The following is a 22,280-nucleotide window of genomic DNA, read 5'->3' on the forward strand; positions in this document are numbered from 1 at the left end:
TTTTTCTGTCATTAAAACCCACCTGAAAATACCTTCATAGACACCATGGAACTCATGATTAGATCATTATAGGTTCATTCTCAAAAAAAAAAAAATGTGTTATCGAGTTCGAAGTTGTCCGGTCTAGGTGTTGTCGAGGTCCAAGGCTACAGCAGGTTCATTCCGGTGTGATTTGAGGTTCATATGCTCTTTCTTTGTTTATACTCTCATATGTATTTAAATCTCATTTGGATCTGATTATATGAACATATTTGAGCATGATTATAAATATGATGCTATGAGCTTCGTACTTATTTTATATTTTGGACAGAGAATGAATTAGTTTTGATCTATGCCGTTTGATTATCTTAATAATACTAAATTACGGCTTCAGTTCGTTATTTGCAGAATCTTTTTTTTTTTTTTTTTTTTAAAAAAAGAAAAAACATTTGATGTCTTCTTCTTATTTTTCTATTCATAGTTTAGTCGTCTTTTTCCATTATTTTTGGCTGGTTTCTATTTCTGTTCATGTACATATTTTTAGCTTGGGTTAATTCTTTGAGGCCTACTTTCACACTCTTAATTCTTAAAAATCTGTTAATTGTTCAAAATAATGATTAATATTGGTTCGTAGGAAACAATTTAGCTATAGTTTCTGTTCGTTTTAAACCTGGGTCATGTTGATGTTTTAAATGGATTTGTATAGTGCTCATGGAAATTTATTTAGTGGTAAAAAAAAAAATGTTTGCATGGTTTACGTTCTGTTATGGACTAGATTTTAAAGGATGGTTTTTTTTTTTTTTTTTTTTTTGAGTTTTGTTTACTGCTTAGCTCCACATATGCATAGCATGGATAGATGTTTTCTTTTCTTCATGAGATTTGATTACAATACTAATAAAAGAATTAAAGGTCACTGAATTATTTGGTTTGCTCAAGATTTTGAGATTAAAAAGGGGTTCACAAGCTACTGCTCCATGTTTCTCTCCTGGCATTTTGTTAATCTATTGCGTCTTAGTGATTCGAAAGGAATATGGACCGCGTGAATTAATCAGGATTGGAATTTGATTCTGAATTGGCCAGTGATTGCCTTTGCAAATTTAATCGGTTGCGAGTTTTGTTCCGTAAATAAGAAAAAATGAATCAGGCCTAGATTAACATCAAGACCTGATTAATTAATTATGAAGGAGCGAGATGGGTCGCGATTTTTTTTATCAAAAATAGTGAAATAATAATAAGAAATTAATAATAACCAAATAACAATAAGTCTCGAATTTTAGAGACAAATAATTGTCTTTAACGCTAGACGAGCTTTAGGCACGTTTCAAGACGTTTGTTTCGATTAAGAATGCGGTTACGTATCCTATTTCGAGACGTGCTTTTTAATAACTCAAGGATGCGGTTACGTACCTTACCAAACTCGTTTTAATAATTAATTTTGTTTCGAATAAGAATGCAGTTATGCATCTTACTTTGAAACGCCTAGAAGATTCGGAATGCGGTTACGCATCCGGTTTAAAACCAATAAATGTTCAACAATAAAAGTACGAGCAAATTAAGGCTCAAATCCATAATATATTCAAAGATTAATTTAAGCTAAATATAAGTCGATAAAGCGACCGTGCTAGAACCACGGGACTCGGGGAATGCCTAACACCTTCTCCCCGGTCAACAGAATTCCTTACCCGGTCTTTTGTTTTCGCGGACCATAATAAAAGAGTCATTTCCTTTTGATTAGGGATTCATTAGGTGACTTGGAACACCAAAACTCAATTCCAAGTGGCGACTCTGAGTAAATACATAATCCCTTTTCAAAACCGTCACTTCAAATGGAAAAACCCTTTAATAATAAAAACCTGCGCGTTTATAGCGCGGGGGCAAAAAAGGGGTGTGACAGCTCTGGCGACTCTGCTAGGGAGTTAACCAGAATTCGAGCTTTGTGATATTGCCTTATACTTGGCTTTTATTATTGTTATTTGGATTTATTGTGTTTTGTTGAGCCTAATGTGCTAATTACCGCTCATTTATCGCTTTGATATTGTTGAACTGTATTATAAACTGTCTTCTCTCGCGCACCCCTCTGAATCTCTGAAACACTTCACACACAGTCACAGGAATGCAGTTATGCATCCTAACTTTCTGTCAAGATAAAGCCGGAGTGTCTTGGCCCCCAGTGAAGGATTTTAGTCACACATGTTAGGCGGGACAGGATAAGCAATGAAGTCGGAATAGCACTGCTACCGACAGTATTGCCCCTCCCCGGCTCGAGTTGTCCGCTCGGGTGACCCAGTCTAGACACCTTTGCCATTAGGTCTTAAACCTAGCAGAACTGAAAACGCAGAACTGATATCCCTAGTAGGCTACGCTTATCTGCATCACGTGCATTTGACTTAGTGGGACTCGGCACAGGGGCCGGGTCTGACTAGGACAGGTGACCTTTTATCAGACCAACATGTGCATCCAATGTGCTAATTGTAATATACTTGGGAAGTGCCTGATTGTTGACCGGCTTTAGGATAACCAAGGGGGTTCGAGAGAGATAAATATCACTGACTTTTGGGCCATTAAAAAAAAAAAACCTGTTTAGCCCTACCCTTCTCAAAAAAAGGAAAAAAAAAAAGAGAAAAGAAAAGAGAAGAGGTCAAATATCATCCCCATTTTTTTTTTTTTTTTTTTTTTTTTGAGTTTATACGAACTACGCGAGCCTGATTCTCACCGTCCGTGAGATACGTAGGCAACTCTCTTCGAGTTCGGCCCCACCTTCTCAGGTTTGAGAAGTTCATTTGTGTCATTTGTGTAGTCCTTTTGTCCATTTGTGTCAGGTTAGTTTGTCAAAACAATAAAGATACTAAGTCACTTTGCAGAGTCCTTGTCATAAAATTAAACGTACCCACGAATCGGTGACAGGGTATTTAGACAATTCACTCTAGGTTTGGTTTTCAAGTCCAATGTTGGGCAACTTTGTTGAGTTTTGCTATCTGGGTCACGGTAGACTGCTGTAAAAACAAATACAGAGATTGATTGTGATTTTTCTTGCCTTAGCTTTTAAAACCACATATTTTTCTATAAGTTTATTTGTCGTCCACGTGCATTCATGAGTCCAAGTCTAAAAAGGTCATTACTTTCATATCCAACAGGTCTATATGAGTCTTAACCATGTATTTACATCCATAGGTACAACATGTTTTATCCGGGCCGTGGGAAGTGTCAAAAGAGGAAGCGAGATGGGAGTATACCACTTCAGGTTGTTCATGAGGTCCCTTGGAAACTTTGGACATGGTGGAATGAAATGGATGTGCTAGAACACACAAAGATCTTTAAGCATATGGGGTTCTTGACCAACATTATGAAAATCGACCCTAGGAGGGACGTGATTGATGCTTTGCTATCCTTTTGGGACCCTACAAAGAATGTGTTCTGATTTTCAGACTTCGAGTTGACCCCTACCTTACAGGAAATTGCTGGCTATACCGGACTTGGTGAGAACCTACACCGCCAAAAACTTGCAGCCCCAAGACATATTTCTGTGAACAGTTTCCTCACAAAAATGAACATCGCTAAGCGCAAAGAGGATGAGAAGAAAAAGGGCAAGGAAGAATTTCTGGATGAGGGTTGGGAATCCCTGGACAAAGGATGGGTTTCTTTAGAATTCTTGTATGAGAGGTACGGGAGAAGAGACGGGTTTGAGAGGTTTGGAAAGAGGCTCAGTAATAAAGGAAATTTGGAAATTTGGAAAGACCACAGTCGTTTTGCCTTCATGGTGGCATTTTTAGGAATAATGGTCTTCCCAAGACGGGGGCAGAAAATCAACATCCGTTTAGCCGGGATAGTAGACGTCTTGACCACAAAGAAGGATCATACCATTGTGCCAATGATCTTAGCAGATATTTATCGGGCCTTGACGGTTTGCCAAAAGGGAAAGGGTTACTTTGAAGGGTGTAACATATTATTGCAAATGTGGATAGTGGAGCATATCTTCCGACCCCGTCACGTGGCAAGATTTGTTCATGATCGAGTGATTACATTTCAAGCTATGAAACTAGGGTAAAGGATTATAAGCAACCGGACGGTGTGGAGGCATAGATTGGAGAATTTCGTTCATTAACGTCAGATAAGATCACTTGGAACTTCCCTTGGTTCCCTTGGAGAGAAGTCATATACACATCTACACATCGCCCATTTCTCTTATTGATGGGTATAAGGGGTGTTCAACCGTACGTACCATTACGAGTTTTACGACAATTGGGTCGGCGCCAGATAATACCTGTAGTAGAAGACATGACGAATTTTGTATTTGAGGTAAGACCAGAAATCCCCTTGCCTGAAGGATTGGTTGTGGAGATTTGGAATGGCTGTCGGGTAATGACATTCGATACAATGGTTACCGAGCGTCATTCGGAGGAAGTGCATCCGGGATACCCTATATGGCTTGAGAACCAACCAGTTGTGAAAGTTCAACCCAAGAGATCCGCAAAAGGGCCAGTAGATTATGAAGCCGAAATGGACATAAAAATCGCGATGGCGATGAAGGAGCACCATGCCGCCAATCTACTCTTACAAGCAGATTTAGAGTGTGCTAGAGCAAGCTTGGCCCAACAACAAATGGAGTATGAGGAAAAGATCAGACAAGCCCGTTTAGAAGTAGGAGCAGATTATCAATCCACACTGCAAACTATACACACAGACCTGGAGCACGCTAGGGCTATAATTCAGCAGCGGGATGTAGAAATTGCCGAGGAAAGGGCCAAAACAGCCGCACTACAGGGAAAGCTTCAACTGGCCACGATTAGGGGGTCACAGATAGCGGAACGTGCTAAAATTATTAGACAAGGTTTGCAAGAGAGATTGAGCATCCTTGAAGAGGATATGCACCAACAGCAGAATGAGTTTGAACGAAAAGAAGAACAGTTTAAAAAAGAGAAGGCTGAGTGGTTACGCTCCCAAGATAAACTTCACGAAAAATTGGAGGAAGCAAAAAGGAACTTGGCTCGCCAAAATATAGGCTCTGATATGTCTCAGTTAATTCAGGAGAGGGAGATGTTACAGGAGAAATTAGAGTCAGTGACCGTGCGTGAGAAAAAGGCGAGAGAAGAGGCCGCTGCCCGTGAGTTAAGGATAAAAGAATTAGAGTACAAATGTGGGACGGTTCGAGGTAGGGTCCGAGGTATGGCCATTCGCTCTTCACAAGCAGGTTTGGAATATGAAAGATTGGGCTACGAGCAGTTTCATTCGCAAATACCTACCTTTGTCAATCATCTCACCCGTGCACTGCAAGGTTTATATAAGGATATGGGTGGCCAGCTGAATCAGAGTCATCATGAGGGGGACAAGGAATAGAAGTGTCGATGCAGTCAACGTGTTCGTCTTTTACCTTTTGCTCTTTCATTTTTCTTTTGAGTCAGCGTTACGTTGTCTTTAGTACTAGTGGAGTCGATTTTATTTCATTTTTCATCCTTTCTTTGAGTCTTTGTAAAAATGATGGAATGAAAGTTGAAAATCAATGGAAAAGATTTTGTTTTCAAAATAACCCAGCTATTTGTACGAACTACGTTACGATCTGATTCATGTTTTCAACATGATACGTAGGCAACCCCCAACGGGTTCGATCGAAGCTTCTAAAACCTGCAACAAAAAAAAAAAAAAAAAAAAAAAAAAAAAAAAAGAGAGAAAGGAGAGGTTGAAAGAAAGAAAGGGAGAAGAAGAAAAGAGAAATGAGCGATGAAAAAAAAAACGAGGCTGCACCTAGATAAGCCGGGATGAGACATAGGGCCTGCCATGGTAGAATTGATACATGCATATGAATGAGTGATTATGAATTGCTTAACCCTAACATTAGCTGTTTTACAGAGAAGAGTTAAGGTAAAAGTGGTTGGTTTGTGGCCATACTGGCAACGCATCATTATTTCACAAGGTCAAAGGGCAGTATCGGAATGACGGAAGGGACTTCGCTACCGATGATCAACATGGGGGATGAAACGGAACGGGTGGCTCAACAAGAATCTGCCATCGCCGAGGAGAATAGAATTCTCAGGCAACAAATGATTGAGATGTTGCAAGGATGGTCGAATGGTCAACAACCTCCTCAGTCAATCCCTGGGTTCCCCGACATCCCTTCCGTCGCACAGGCATGCTCACAAGCACCGTTATCTACTGCGGAAGACCCGGTATACCCACCTGGGTTCGGTCATTACACCAATTTGCCAAATACGGCGGAAACTTCTGTAGGTCGTCCTCCAAGGGTACCAATCAGGACCGATCATTCCGGGATTGCAACCACTGGGCCTGCCTACACATACCCACTGTCTAACCCCAATCATGTTGCAAATGTAAGACCCGTTTACACAATACCGCCACCTGCGGTTATGCAAAGGTCAAACCTTGTGCCACCATCTGACATCCGTCAAGAGCAGCATTTTGCACCCGATTTTGCATTTGGGGCTCCTGATCCTTATCATCAGACTCTACATTTTAGTCCTCTAATCGATTCTGAAGGACCTTCTAAGAATGCGGTTACGCATCTTGGCCATGAATATAGAGGTCCTGCTAAGAATGCGGTTACGCATCTTAGCGCTGAGTATGGAGTTGCTACTAAGAATGTAGAGCATGACGAAATGGTTAGGAAGATGAAAAGTCTAGAACAAGCTATGAAGAACTTGCATGGATCAGGAAGCTATAAAAGCGTTTCATACAGTGATTTGTGTATGTTCCCGAGTGTTCACTTACCTCCGGGGTTTAAGACACCGAAGTTTGACAAGTACGATGGGCACGGTGATCCCATAGCTCATTTGAGGAGATACTGCAACCAACTGAGAGGAGCTGGGGGTAATCAGGAATTGCTCATGGCTTACTTTGGGGAGAGTCTGACTGGTTTAGCTTCGGAATGGTTTATTGATCAGGACATTGTGAAATGGCATACTTGGGATGATATGGCAAATGAGTTCGTGCAACAATTTCAGTACAATATTGATCTGGTTCCTGATAAAAAGTCTCTAACCAACCTGAAGAAGAAAGTTACCGAAAGTTTTAGGGAGTTTGCGGTTCGTTGGCGTGAACAAGCTGCAAGGGTAAAGCCACCAATGAGAGAAGGAGAGATGGTGGAGAGTTTTCTCCAAGCACAAGATGAGACATATTATCAACACATGATCCCAGCCCTAGGAAAACCGTTCATTGAGGCCATTAAAATGGGAGAAATAATAGAAGAAGGAATCAAAACAGGACGCATTGTCGGCTTTGCCGTGTTGAAGGCAACAACCCAAGCCATTCAAAATGGTTCAGGGAGTTTTGGTGGAAAGAAGAAAAAGGAAGACGTAGCTACGGTTGCGCCTGGGCTACGGCGAAACCCGAGGGGCCCGCCTCGCCAATACACTCAACCCCAAGCCCAAAACTACACCCAAGATCCATATAATTACCCACAACACTACTTCCCTCCCCAAAACCCACAATATTCTATTCCGCCCCCTCAGTACCCCATATACAGTACGCAGCCATATGTCCAGCCCCCTTGTTACCCGCAATGGCGTGCACCAACCCCGCAAGTCCGTCCTCCACCTCCACAGACTTACCAAGGCCCTCCCAGATCCAATTTTCGGCCCAGGCCGGAGTACAAAAGGGCAAATACGGTCAAGGATAACTTTACCCCCATTGGGGAATCATATGCTGATTTGTTTCAGAAGTTGAGGGCATTAAATGTTTTAAGCCCAATTGAAGGAAGGATCCCAAACGCTCCTCCGAAAAATCTTGATTACTCTCAAAGATGTGCTTATTGCTCTGATACCCCGGGACACAATATAGAGAAATGTTGGTATTTGAAGAAAGCAATCCAAGATTTGATTGATACACAACAAATTGTGGTGCAAAATGCAGATATACCGAATATCAATCAAAACCCACTACCAAATCATAAAGAAACAAACATGTTGGAGTTGATCTATGGTAGTGATGGGTCTGATGTTCCATACAAGCCTATCATGAAGATTGAAGCAGGCGTGGAGAAATCAGTAAATGTGGCAGATTCCGCAAAAACAGCACCTTTGGGGTTAAATGAGGTTACAAAGAGACCAATCCAGTCAGACGCGATGAAACCCTTATTGATTGTGAAGGGAGCTCCAGAGAAGGTTGGGGCAAGTCAGGGAAAACCAAAGTTGATCGTGCCAGGGGTGTCGAGCAGGCCTATTTTAACTGTCAAAGGGGCGTTCACCACTCCTATCATTATTAAGCCAGTGACACAACTTTCAATAGTTGATGCTAAGGCGGTTCCCTAGAATTATAATCAGACTATGGTTACTTACCAAGGGAAGGAAATCATCAAAGAAGTAGACGAAGTAGGGGGCCTGACTCGTTCAGGAAGATGCTTCGCTCCGGAAGAGTTAAGGAAAACCAAGCAGGTAAGGGAAGGCCAAATACCCGTTAAGAAACCAGTAACAGAGGAAGAAGCTGAAGAGTTCTTGAAAAAGATGAAATTGCCAGACTATTCCATTGTGGAGCAATTAAGGAAAACCCCTGCTCAAATCTCTTTGTTGTCTTTATTAATACACTCAGATGAACACCGCAAAGCTTTGTTGAAGATTTTGAATGAAGCTCATGTCCCTACTGAGATTACGGTTAATCAATTGGAGAAAATTGCTGGGAGGATCTTTGAGGTAAATAGAATCACTTTCTCAGATGATGAACTACCCGTTGAAGGTACTGGACATAACCGAAGCCTTCATATTACTGTAAAATGTGAGCTTTCCTATGTCACGAGAGTTTTGATTGATGGGGGCTCTGGTGCAAACATTTGTCCTCTGTCAACCTTACAAAAACTAAGTGTAAGTACTGAAAGAATTCGACCAAATAATGTGTGTGTTAGAGCTTTTGATGGAGCGAAAACTGACGCCATCGGTGAGATAGATCTTGTGCTTACAATAGGGCCTGGTGATTTTACCATAGATTTTCAAGTATTGAACATCAATGCCTCCTATAATATGTTGTTGGGAAGACCGTGGGTACATATGGCTGGGGCAATCCCATCCACATTGCATCAGATGATCAAGTTTGAATATGATAGGCAGGAAGTGATCGTTCACGGTGAAGGGGATTTGTCCATTTATAAAGACTCCACTGTTCCCTTTATCGAAGTGGATAATGCTGATGAAACACTGGTGTATCAAGCTTCTGATATAGTGGTAGCTGAGCAGATCCCTGAAGGGAAACCCATTCTGAGACCGCAGTTGCCTCCAACATCTGTTATAGTGGTAAATGAAATGTTGAAATATGGTTTTGAGCCAGGAAAAGGCTTGGGGGCTTCTCTACAAGGTATGGTTTATCCGGTGTGTCCACGTGAGAGTCCAGGTCCATTTGGTCTGGGGTTCAAACCAACGGCTGAAGATAGAAAGAGGGTTAAAAAGCGAAAAAAAGAAGCATGGTCACTTACTAAGCCTGTGCCACCAATCTACAAGTCCTTCGTCAAGAATACCAGCAGTTTTTCCCAGCCAGTACTGGATGTGGATTTTGGGTTGATTGGGTGTTTCCAGAACTTGTTTGTTGAAGCTGATATGGTTGAAATGGGAGGGGGTCCCAGTAACGCGGATGTGCAGTTCATTGGCCATGATGTCCAACTCAGCAATTGGGAAGTCACTCATCTCCCAACCAGGAAGGAGTTTTGGTAGTTTGTTTTGTTTTCCTTTCCTTTATCCGAGTTATTCCAGGGTTGTAATTCGGATTTTTATCTTTCGCTTGTTTTAATGTTCAAACCCTTCTATCCTTCCTTTCAATGAAATGCAATTTGTTTTTTCCGTAAATTCTAATATGTTTGTTTATTTTCTTTTGTACAGTTCTGTTTGTGCTGGTTCTAATGATATGACATGCATGCGGAATTCTCAGCCAGATCTTAAAATCCGACCTAACCATGAAACAATGAACCAAGAAGTTGAATATGATGAAGAAGAAGTATTTCAGGAAATAAGCAGGGATTTGAAACACTTCGAAGATAAAACGAACCCTAATTTGAATGAAACCGAAGCAATCAATCTAGGAGATCAAGATAATGTCAGGGAAACTAAGCTAAGTGTGCATGTTCAACCACATTCCAAGAAAGAATTAATCCAGGCTTTGTTTAAATATAAGGATGTTTTTGCATGGTCTTATGATGATATGCCGGGTTTAAGTACTAAATTGGTGGTTCACAAATTGCCAACTGACCCCACATTCCCTCCTGTGAAGCAGAAATTAAGGAAACTAAAATCAGACATGAGTGTGAAGGTTAAAGAAGAAATCGAAAAACAACTTGAGTCCAAAGTCATCCGAGTCGCTCGATACCCTACTTGGTTATCCAATGTTGTCCCCGTTCCGAAGAAGGATGGCAAAACGCGTGTGTGTGTGGATTATCGTGATCTAAACAAAGCAAGCCCGAAGGATGACTTTCCATTGCCCAATATCCATATTTTGTTAGACAACTGTGCTAAGCATGAGATTGCGTCTTTTGTAGATTGCTACGCAGGGTATCACCAGATCGTTATGGATGATGATGATGCAGAGAAGACATCCTTCATCACAGAATGGGGTACATATTGTTATCGAGTCATGCCGTTTGGGTTGAAGAATGCTGGGGCAACATATATGAGAGCGATGACCACCATATTTCACGATATGATGCATAAAGAAATTGAAGTATATGTGGATGATGTGATCATTAAATCAAGAAAGCAGTCTGACCATGTCAAGGATTTGGTGAAATTTTTCGAAAGGCTTCGCAGGTACAATCTTAAGCTCAATCCAGCGAAATGTATATTTGGAGTCCCGTCAGGGAAACTTTTGGGGTTTGTAGTCAGTCGGCGTGGTATTGAATTGGATCCTGCAAAGATCAAAGCTATTCAGGAGTTACCACCGCCAAAGAACAAAACCGAGGTAATGAGCCTACTTGGGAGGTTGAATTACATTAGTCGATTTATTGCTCAACTCACAACAACTTGTGAGCCCATTTTTAAGTTGTTAAAGAAGAATGCTGCGATTGAATGGACTGACGAATGCCAAGAAGCGTTTGACAAAATCAAGAGGTATCTGTCGAATCCACCTGTATTGGTTCCTCCCGAGCCTGGGAGACCTTTAATATTGTACCTATCAGTTCTGGATAATTCCTTTGGTTGCGTATTGGGTCAACATGATGTTACAGGCAAGAAGGAACAGGCAATCTATTATCTCAGCAAGAAGTTTACTACTTATGAGGCTAAGTACACTCATCTAGAAAAGACGTGTTGCGCTTTGACTTGGGTTGCACAAAAATTGAAACATTATCTTTCGTCCTACACTACTTATCTTATCTCCCGCTTGGACCCTTTGAAGTATATATTTCAGAAACCCATGCCCACGGGCAGGCTTGCAAAATGGCAGATATTACTCACGGAGTTTGATATTTCGTATGTGACTCGGACCGCGATGAAAGCCCAAGCCTTGGCAGACCATCTGGCGGAGAACCCAGTGGATGAAGAATATGAGCCATTGAAAACGTACTTTCCTGATGAAGAAGTGTCATGCCTCGAGGAGATCATTCCGGATAACGATCCGGGTTGGAAGTTGTTTTTTGATGGGGCTGCTAACAGGAAAGGAGTTGGGGTAGGGGCCGTTCTTATCTCAGAATCAGGACAACATTACCCTGTAACAGCCCAGCTTCAATTTTATTGTACCAACAACATGGCGGAGTATGAAGCTTGCATTTTGGGTTTAAGGTTAGCTATCGACATGGGGATTCAAGAATTATTGGTATTGGGGGATTCAGACTTGCTAGTCCACCAAGTTCAAGGAGAGTGGGAAACCCGTGATTTGAAGCTTATACCATATCACCAGTGTTTGCAGGATCTTTGCAGACGGTTCATAACAGTAAAATTTAAGCACATTCCTAGGATTCATAATGAGATTGTTGATGCTTTGGCCACCTTGTCTTCAATGCTCCAGCACCCAGACAAGGCTCACATTGACCCTTTACATATACAAACTCACAATCAACATGCTTATTGCAATACAGTTGAAGAGGAACTTAACGGTGAGCCTTGGTTCCATGATATTAAAGAATATACCGAGTCGGCGAAATATCCAGCACATGCTACCAGTGACCAGAAGAGAGCTATTCGACGATTGGCAAGCGGATTTTTCTTAAGTGGAGGAATTTTGTATAAAAAGACTCCAGATTTAGGACTTTTGAGGTATGTAGATGCTAAAGAGGCTACAACTATCATGACTAAGATACATTCAGGAGTTTGTGGACCGCACATGAACGGGTATGTTTTGGCAAAGAAAATTCTTCGAGCAGGCTATTACTGGCTCACCATGGAGCGGGATTCCATCCGTTTCGTTCGTAGGTGTCATCAGTGCCAGGTACATGGCGACTTGATACATTCTCCTCCTTCAGAATTACACACAATGTCTGCTTCATGGCCTTTCGCAGCTTGGGGGATGGATGTGATCGGACCAATTGAGCCGAAAGCGTCCAATGGGCATAGGTTCATTTTGGTGGCCATCGATTACTTTACAAAGTGGGTGGAAGCAGTAACTCTCAAGTCGGTGACTAAAAACGCCGTGGTGGATTTCGTTCATTCCAACATCATTTGCAGGTTCGGGATCCCGAGGAAAATGATTACAGATAATGCGGCGAATCTCAACAGTCATCTGATGCGTGAGGTATGTCAGCAGTTTAAGATTACACATCGGAATTCAACTCCATATCGTCCGAAGGCAAATGGGGCTGTGGAAGCTGCTAATAAGAACATTAAAAAGATACTGCGCAAAATGGTGCAAGGTTCGAGACAATGGCATGAAAAGTTGCCTTTTGCTTTATTGGGTTATCGCACAACTGTTCGCACTTCAGTAGGTGCAACTCCTTATTTGTTGGTATACGGGACCGAAGCGGTTATACCTGCAGAAGTTGAAATCCCGTCCCTTCGAATCACTGAGGAAGCCGGAATTGATGACGATGAGTGGGTCAAAACTCGTTTAGAGCAATTGAGTCTGATTGACGAAAAGAGATTAACATCGGTATGTCATGGTCAACTGTATCAAAGGAGGATAGCACGAGCACACAACAAAAAGGTGCGCCCCAGACATTTTGAAGTGGGTCAATTAGTGTTAAAGCGGATTCTTCCACATCAGGCAGAGGCCAAAGGCAAGTTCGCCCCAAATTGGCACGGGCCATTCGTGGTGAAGAAGGTTTTGCCCAATGGTGCTTTGTATCTGACAGACATAGAAGGCACAATGTCTGAAACTGCCATCAATGCAGATGCAGTGAAAAGATATTATGTATGATTTTCATCTCCCTACCTTTGATTTACTTGTTGGGTGCTTGATATTTTTAAGGGTTGATATGACGAAGGCAGTCTATTCTGCTACCTATACATTATGTCATCCCTTGCTACCCCTTTTGAGCCATAGTTTATTTTTCTTTCGCAACCCTCGTTTGGAATCAAGCTTTTCATAAATATTATTATAAAAAAAAAAAAAAAAAAAAGCAACAACAACAAAATAAAAAAAAAAAAAAAAAATCGGAACTACGTCTGACCTGATTCTTGTCTAGACAAGATACGTAGGCAACCCTATTTTGGGGTTCGGTCCAACCAAAGAGAATCCAAAATTTCCCGTTTCGAAGAAACTGGGACAGAAGTTATTATTTTCTTTTGAGTCGATTCCAAACGTTGTAAGTCTCATCCCTTATTACTTTTGTATTGTCTTTGAGCCTCCATGCCATCCTTTATTTCCAACCCTATCCAAAAGCCACGTTACAACCAAATAAAAGACCTTCAGATCAATCATTAAGAATGTCAAGGCTGAGCAAGCTATGAGTATAAGGCATTTGCATCATTGGCATCACTTGTGGCATCAGCATAAGGGAGATAGAAGAAAAATGAAAATGAGAGAGTCTTATTGGTGAAAACCCTCACGGGCACCGTAAGGCGATTGTGAGTTGAGAGAATTGAAAATGAGAGTCTTATTGGTGAAAACCCTCACGGGCACCATAAGGCGATGGTGAGATGAAAAAAAATATATAAAAAATGAGAGAGTCTTACTGGTGAAAACCCTCACGAGCACCATAAGGCGATGGGGAGTTGAGAGAATTGAACATGAGTGAGACTTGTTGGTCCACTAATTGTATGAAGGCCTTGATTTTGACGCAGTTGTTGGGTGTAGACATTCGGTTTCGAAGTCAAAGGGTTAGTAAGAGTTTATGAATAATTAGGATGGACAAATCAGACTGATTAAGCCAAAATGCATGTCATATCATTGGAGCTGGCTACAACATTCAGATAAGTTTTCCCCATTCTTTTCTTTCTCGAAGAGGACATCCTTCTGTTAACCTCTTTTCATCTTTATCTTTTATTTTGCTTTCGTCGTTTGGATTTCAAGCTCTTTCTTTGAGTCATTCTGTTGTGAGATAAGTAAGAAAGGATCACAAAACTTGCTACCAGTTTTCCCAATTGCGAAGAAAAACATCTTGGCTAGCACATGAAGGTAACATAATTCAGTCGGCGTAAGATACTCAACCAGCTGTCGACCATTAATAAGTTTTGGATTCAGGGAAATACAAGGTTCAATAAAGTTTGAGTTAACGGACATTATGAAACAAGAGATCTATGGTCTGGTGTTGAAGTTACTTCTGAGACATTTTGGAAACCATGTTTGAGTCAGTAATGCCGTGGGTCAACAGGATGCGATAACTGTCTAAAAGCAGAGCCAAACAAGATGAGTGCAAAAAGCAGTTACTTTCACAGACAAGCCATAAACCAACCACAAAGTTTTGAAACTCACAAATTTTTCTTTGTTTGAAACAGGGACATAAAATTTTATTCGCTGCCTGCAGGTACATTCTGAAAAATGCAAGGCGCAAGTATCACGATGACAAAACTCAGGACCCTCCTGGAAAATGGGATTTAGGTTAGCAGGACCCTCCTGGAAAATGGGATTTAGGTTATCAGGACCCTCCTGGAAAATGGAATTTTGTTTATCAGGACCCTCCTAGAGAATGGGATTTAGTTATCAGGACCCTCCTGGAAAATGGGATTTAGTCATTCAGAACCCTCCTGGAGAATGGGATTTAGTTATCAGGACCCTCCTGGAAAATGAGATTTAGTTGTCAGGACCCTCCTGGAAAATGGGATTTAGTAACTCAGGACCCTCCTGGAGAATGGGATTTAGTTATCAGGACCCTCCTGGAAAATGGGATTTAGTTGTCAGGACCCTCCTGGAAAATGGGATTTAGGTTATCAGGACCCTCCTGGAAAATGGAATTTTGTTTATCAGGACCCTCCTGGAGAATGGGATTTAGTTATCAGGACCCTCCTGGAAAATGGGATTTAGTTATCAGGACCCTCCTGGAAAATGGGATTTAGTTGTCAGGACCCTCCTGGAAAATGGGATTTAGTAACTCAGGACCCTCCTGGAGAATGGGATTTAGTTATCAGGACCCTCCTGGAAAATGGGATTTAGTTGTCAGGACCCTCCTGGAAAATGGGATTTAGTTGTCAGGACCCTCCTGGAAAATGGGGGTTAGTTCATCAGGACCCTCCTGGAAAATGGGATCTAGTTTTTCAGGACCCTCCTGGAGAATGGGATTTAGGTTATCAGGACCCTCCTGGAAAATGGAATTTTGTTTATCAGGACCCTCCTGGAGAATGGGATTTAGTTATCAGGACCCTCCTGGAAAATGGGATTTAGTAATTCAGGACCCTCCTGGAGAATGGGATTTAGTTGTCAGGACCCTCCTGGAAAATGGGATTTAGTAACTCAGGACCCTCCTGGAGAATGGGATTTAGTTATCAGGACCCTCCTGGAAAATGGGATTTAGTTGTCAGGACCCTCCTGGAAAATGGGATTTAGTTGTCAGGACCCTCCTGGAAAATGGGGGTTAGTTCATCAGGACCCTCCTGGAAAATGGGATTTAGGTTAGCAGGACCCTCCTGGAAAATGGGATTTAGGTTATCAGGACCCTCCTGGAAAATGGAATTTTGTTTATCAGGACCCTCCTGGAGAATGGGATTTAGTTATGAAGACCCTCCTGGAAAATGGGTGGGTTAGTTCATCAGGACCCTCTTGGAAAATGGGATCTAGTTTATCAAGACCCTCCTGGAAAATGGGGTATAGTTTATCAAGACCCTCCTGGGAAAAGGGGGTATAGTTAAGGGACGCACTTCCTAGTTAGTACATTTGATTTTACTTCCATAATTAAATTATTTTATAGTTTATAATTTTGCTAACACTCACCAAAAAATTTCCTGGTATGAACTGGGACAGGAAATTTTGTTCGTGTTCGTTGTTTTTGGTAATTTGCAGGACCCGCCTGAAGAATGGGAAGCAAGTCAGGACCCGCCTGAAGAGTGGGAACAAGTCAGGACCCGCCTGAAGAATGGGAAACAAGTCAGGACCCGCCTGAAGAATGGGATGATCAGGAACCCGCCTGGAGAATAGGGCCACCTTTCAATTTCAAGTTCAGGAGCCCGCCTGAATAATAGGGTCAACATTCAACTGCTTTTCAATTTCAAGCTCAGGAGCCCGCCTGAAGAATGGGGTGTACTTTGGGTTGCTTTCAAGTTCAGTCAGAAGTAGCAGTAGTCCCGCCTGGAGAATAGGGATGACTTTAAATTTTAAAGTTTAGAAACAAGCATGAAGGTTCAAGTCAAGATTCAAGAGAGGCTGCATAGATAGGGTCTTGTACTTGTATTTTATTTTTAACTTTTATCTTTCATTTGATGTAATAATAGGACCGCGGACCGGAGCCTCGACAGGACCTCGCTCGACTATTCACCTCAATATGTTTCATCTCCCTTCTTACTCTTGAACTACACGTGACCTGATTCCCTTATAACCCGGGATATGTAGGATGCCCAAAACCAGGGCTCGGTTGCATTATCTTCTTTCTTTCCCTTCCTTTTAGAACAACAGTAGGGTCAAACTAGTCTCTTTGTCTACTTGTTTGTTTGAAAACTCTTCGTGTTCCCAATCAAACAGGGACAGCTGTAGACACGTGATTTTTGACCCTCCCCGTGTATTTCACCTTATAGTGTTTAAATATGTCTTTTAATTTTAATTCTTGACGTGTCGATTTTATTCTATTTTTATTTAGTAGGCTTATTTGCGAAAATCAAAAAGAACAAAATATTTGCTATTTTTAGAGTATAAGTTTTGTATTTTAAAGAAAGAAAATTACAAAAATATGCTTTGTAGGTTTTAATTTTGCTTAGACAGTTATTTATTTTAAGATTTTTTTTTTCTTTCTTTTCAGTTATCTAGAATTAGTTATTAAATATATATATATATATATTTGTTTTTATTTATTTATTTTTATTTTTACATTTAAAAAAAAAATGATGAGCAAATGGGATTACACCACCTCATCACATAATGACAAAGCTCCGTAACAAACCTTATCACAAAAATAAGAAAAAGGGGGTCACGTTTTTAGTGGAAACATTTTTTCATAAAAAGGGGATAACAAAAAGGGGCCCAGCGGATTTAGGGTCTGTTTTTGTGCACAAAGGAACACGTGAATTGGGGGATTATTGTTAGGGGTGGGAACCACGAAGAGAGAGAAGTTTCCTCCTTCTTCAATTTTCTAAGACTTAAAAATCCCAGCAGGAGCCGGGATTCTGGCTGTTCAAAAAGATGACCATCATTTTCTTTCTCCATCCTAAAACCTGCACATAACCCATACACATATAGAATAGTAGATAGAAAAAAAAAAAAAAAATCATCATCATCTTTATGACAATACACATGCAGACATAGAGAAAAAAACACTATAGATAAGATAGAAAATAGACGCAAGAAAAACATATACACAGTAGATAGAGAGACTGGAAAACGGACAGATCCCGACCAAAAACAATATCATTTTCTTCATTTGTTTTTCTTCACTAGCTCACCATTAAACTACCACAAACCACCACCCATTCACCACCGTCACCTCCACCTATCATCTTCATTTCTTCACCTATAAACACCACCCTATTCCCGTCACCACCGAAAACCAACGAACCCACCTGAAAATCATCCCAAACACCGCACTGTTTTTTTCTGTCATTAAAACCCACCTGAAAATACCTTCATAGACACCATGGAACTCATGATTAGATCATTATAGGTTCATTCTCAAAAAAAAAAAAATGTGTTATCGAGTTCGAAGTTGTCCGGTCTAGGTGTTGTCGAGGTCCAAGGCTACAGCAGGTTCATTCCGGTGTGATTTGAGGTTCATATGCTCTTTCTTTGTTTATACTCTCATATGTATTTAAATCTCATTTGGATCTGATTATATGAACATATTTGAGCATGATTATAAATATGATGCTATGAGCTTCGTACTTATTTTATATTTTGGACAGAGAATGAATTAGTTTTGATCTATGCCGTTTGATTATCTTAATAATACTAAATTACGGCTTCAGTTCGTTATTTGCAGAATCTTTTTTTTTTTTTTTTTTTTTTAAAAAAGAAAAAACATTTGATGTCTTCTTCTTATTTTTCTATTCATAGTTTAGTCGTCTTTTTCCATTATTTTTGGCTGGTTTCTATTTCTGTTCATGTACATATTTTTAGCTTGGGTTAATTCTTTGAGGCCTACTTTCACACTCTTAATTCTTAAAAATCTGTTAATTGTTCAAAATAATGATTAATATTGGTTCGTAGGAAACAATTTAGCTACAGTTTCTGTTCGTTTTAAACCTGGGTCATGTTGATGTTTTAAATGGATTTGTATAGTGCTCATGGAAATTTATTTAGTGGTAAAAAAAAAAATGTTTGCATGGTTTACGTTCTGTTATGGACTAGATTTTAAAGGATGGTTTTTTTTTTTTTTTTTTTTTTGAGTTTTGTTTACTGCTTAGCTCCACATATGCATAGCATGGATAGATGTTTTCTTTTCTTCATGAGATTTGATTACAATACTAATAAAAGAATTAAAGGTCACTGAATTATTTGGTTTGCTCAAGATTTTGAGATTAAAAAGGGGTTCACAAGCTACTGCTCCATGTTTCTCTCCTGGCATTTTGTTAATCTATTGCGTCTTAGTGATTCGAAAGGAATATGGACCGCGTGAATTAATCAGGATTGGAATTTGATTCTGAATTGGCCAGTGATTGCCTTTGCAAATTTAATCGGTTGCGAGTTTTGTTCCGTAAATAAGAAAAAATGAATCAGGCCTAGATTAACATCAAGACCTGATTAATTAATTATGAAGGAGCGAGATGGGTCGCGAATTATTTTAAAACCCGTTGTCAAAAATAGTGAAATAATAATAAGAAATTAATAATAACCAAATAACAATAAGTCTCGAATTTTAGAGACAAATAATTGTCTTTAACGCTAGACGAGTTTTAGGCACGTTTCAAGACGTTTGTTTCGATTAAGAATGCGGTTACGTATCCTATTTCGAGACGTGCTTTTTAATAACTCAAGGATGCGGTTACGTACCTTACCAAACTCGTTTTAATAATTAATTTTGTTTCGAATAAGAATGCAGTTATGCATCTTACTTTGAAACGCCTAGAAGATTCGGAATGCGGTTACGCATCCGGTTTAAAACCAATAAATGTTCAACAATAAAAGTACGAGCAAATTAAGGCTCAAATCCATAATATATTCAAAGATTAATTTAAGCTAAATATAAGTCGATAAAGCGACCGTGCTAGAACCACGAGACTCGGGGAATGCCTAACACCTTCTCCCCGGTCAACAGAATTCCTTACCCGGTCTTTTGTTTTCGCGGACCATAATAAAAGAGTCATTTCCTTTTTATTAGGGATTCATTAGGTGACTTGGAACACCAAAACTCAATTCCAAGTGGCGACTCTGAGTAAATACATAATCCCTTTTCAAAACCGTCACTTCAAATGGAAAAACCCTTTAATAATAAAAACCTGCGCGTTTATAGCGCGGGGGCAAAAAAGGGGTGTGACAACTCCAATGTTGTTTGCCTTAACATACTAGGCAGTTTTCCTGCAATACTCACTGCTATTGCTGTGTTGATGTTGTTTGCCTTAGCATATTGTATAATTTTTCTTCTAATGTCTACTGCCATTGCTGGGCAGATTATGTGCTTCAGTACGTTATAAATGCTTTAACGTTGTTAAGGCTGTGAGATCATATACCTACGTATACACAAGGTATACTTCAAATATACATAGAATATACACAATCTGCTGATTTGGTTGAGTTTGTATTCTACATGTTTGACCTTATTCATCGATTATATACTAATCCTTTTCTTCCGTTTTTATGCATGAACATCGCATACGAGCCCGAGGAACTCGTTCTTCCTCCACATCCGGTGTTGGGCTAAAAACCCAACAAAATCCTCCTCTCGAGTCAGCCCCATCCGCAGCCAAGAAATCAAAAAGAATTCTGGGCCGAGGCCCATAACAGTGGCAACAAACAGCAGCAATACTAAAGTGGGCTGAGCCCATTTAAATCATTTTACTTTTCTTATTTTATTTTCTTTGTGCATTTAATTTGTAATTACATGACTAACATTTTACTTGTTTTATTTGTTTAGATTAGGCGAACCTTAGCGAATTTAGTCGGGTTGGTTTTAGTAAATGGGTAGGAAGAACTAATATTTAATTCCATAATGCCATTTTCTCCTTTTATATTAAATTATCTATAATACTTATAATATTTATCTATATCAAAATAATTGATCTTCAAGAGTGTAAAGCCATGAACACGTATTCTTTATTCCTACTATATTGGGAATCTTAAGGTATTACTGATATACAAATATGAACTCGAATACATTTTATAAACAACTCTTCGGGTTTAAATCAAACACATACATTTTTAGCTATAGTTAATAAACATGATAAAAAAGGGAGAAGGAAGATTCCATCTCGTCCGTACTCTTAAAACAAAAATTAGTTAAGGCCTCCCAGAGTTATTTTCAATTATGTTTTAAAACGCTACATATCCCGTGCTCCTTCAGTTCATGACTAAACTCTTCTTTTATACAAATTATTATTTTTACAAGTCTTATTTCTAATAACATTATTACCTTTTCCTTTAAAAACTTTAGCTATATTTATAAGTTATTTCCCAAACATTTATAATACTATATTTACCCTTAGCCTAACTAATCATAAGTCCGGTCGGTTAACCATTGTTAATGGGTCTTAAAGGGTGCCTAATACCTTCCCTTTAGACTAATTGAACCCTTACCTAGAATCACATTGGTTAAGCAGACTATTAACAGAGGTTTAGTTTTAACTTTACCTTAGTTAACATCTGGGTGTCCTAATTCACCGTTAAATTAATTAGGTGGCGACTCCTTAAATAAAACAAATAGGAATCACCAAAATGTTGTACTCTAATTTAACCCGATTAAAATGGGGTATAACAACCACACCATTTTAGCTTGATTAAAGTGACCACTTCATAGAGTCCGGAGCCAAAATGGCATGTTTTTGGAGCTAATACCCCAAAATAGGATGCCTTTTTTTTTATACCAAAATGGATATTTCGTTGGTTATCCAACGAAATACCCGCAAGCAACACTGTTCCAGTCTGGTATTTGTTGCATTTCGCTCCACTTGTAGCGAAATGTAACAAATTTTTTTTTTTTGTATTTCGTTTATTAAAAAATGAAATATGATTTTTTTTATTTCGTTCATATAAAAACGAAATAGGAAAATATATTTATTTTTTTTGTATTTCGTTGGTGTATGAATGAAATAGTATAATTTTTTTTTTGTATTTCATTTATAAAAAAATGAAATATAAAAATATATTTTTTTATTTCGTTTATATAAAAACGAAATAGGGAAATATATATATATATATATATATATATATATATATATATATATTTTGCATTTCGTTTATATTCCAATGAAATAGGAAATTATAATTTATTTTTCGTTTATATAAAAACGAAATAGGAAATATATATATATATATATATATATATATATATATATATATATATATATATATATATATATATATATATATATATATATATATATATTTGTATTTCATTCATATACCGATGAAATAGGATAATTTTTTTTTTTGTATTTCATTTATATAAAAACGAAATAGGAAAATAATTATTTTTTTCGTTTATATACCAACGAAATGTTTTGTTCCATTTCGCAGGTATATAACAAAAAAACCCCTTTTTTTTTACCGTTTTTCTGCTCTCCATATCGATATGGTTTTAATTTTATTTTTTTGTTCATTTCTGTTAGTTCAATCAGTTTCAGACGAGCATTGAATAGTTGTCAAAATAATATCTTTTACATTTCGTGACTTAATTTGCGAATTTTTTTTACTTTTCTCCGTTTATAAATATTGTTCTA

General features: G+C 39.2%; 1 pseudogene; it reads left to right on the forward strand.

The window, feature by feature from the left end:
* The first annotated feature begins 39 nt into the window (after positions 1–39).
* On the forward strand, positions 40–20,555 carry LOC132630435 (uncharacterized; annotated as a pseudogene).
* Positions 20,556–22,280: the final 1,725 nt, after the last annotated feature.

This window comes from Lycium barbarum, chromosome 1, assembly GCF_019175385.1.
Source record: "Lycium barbarum isolate Lr01 chromosome 1, ASM1917538v2, whole genome shotgun sequence".
Taxonomy (NCBI): domain Eukaryota; kingdom Viridiplantae; phylum Streptophyta; class Magnoliopsida; order Solanales; family Solanaceae; genus Lycium; species Lycium barbarum.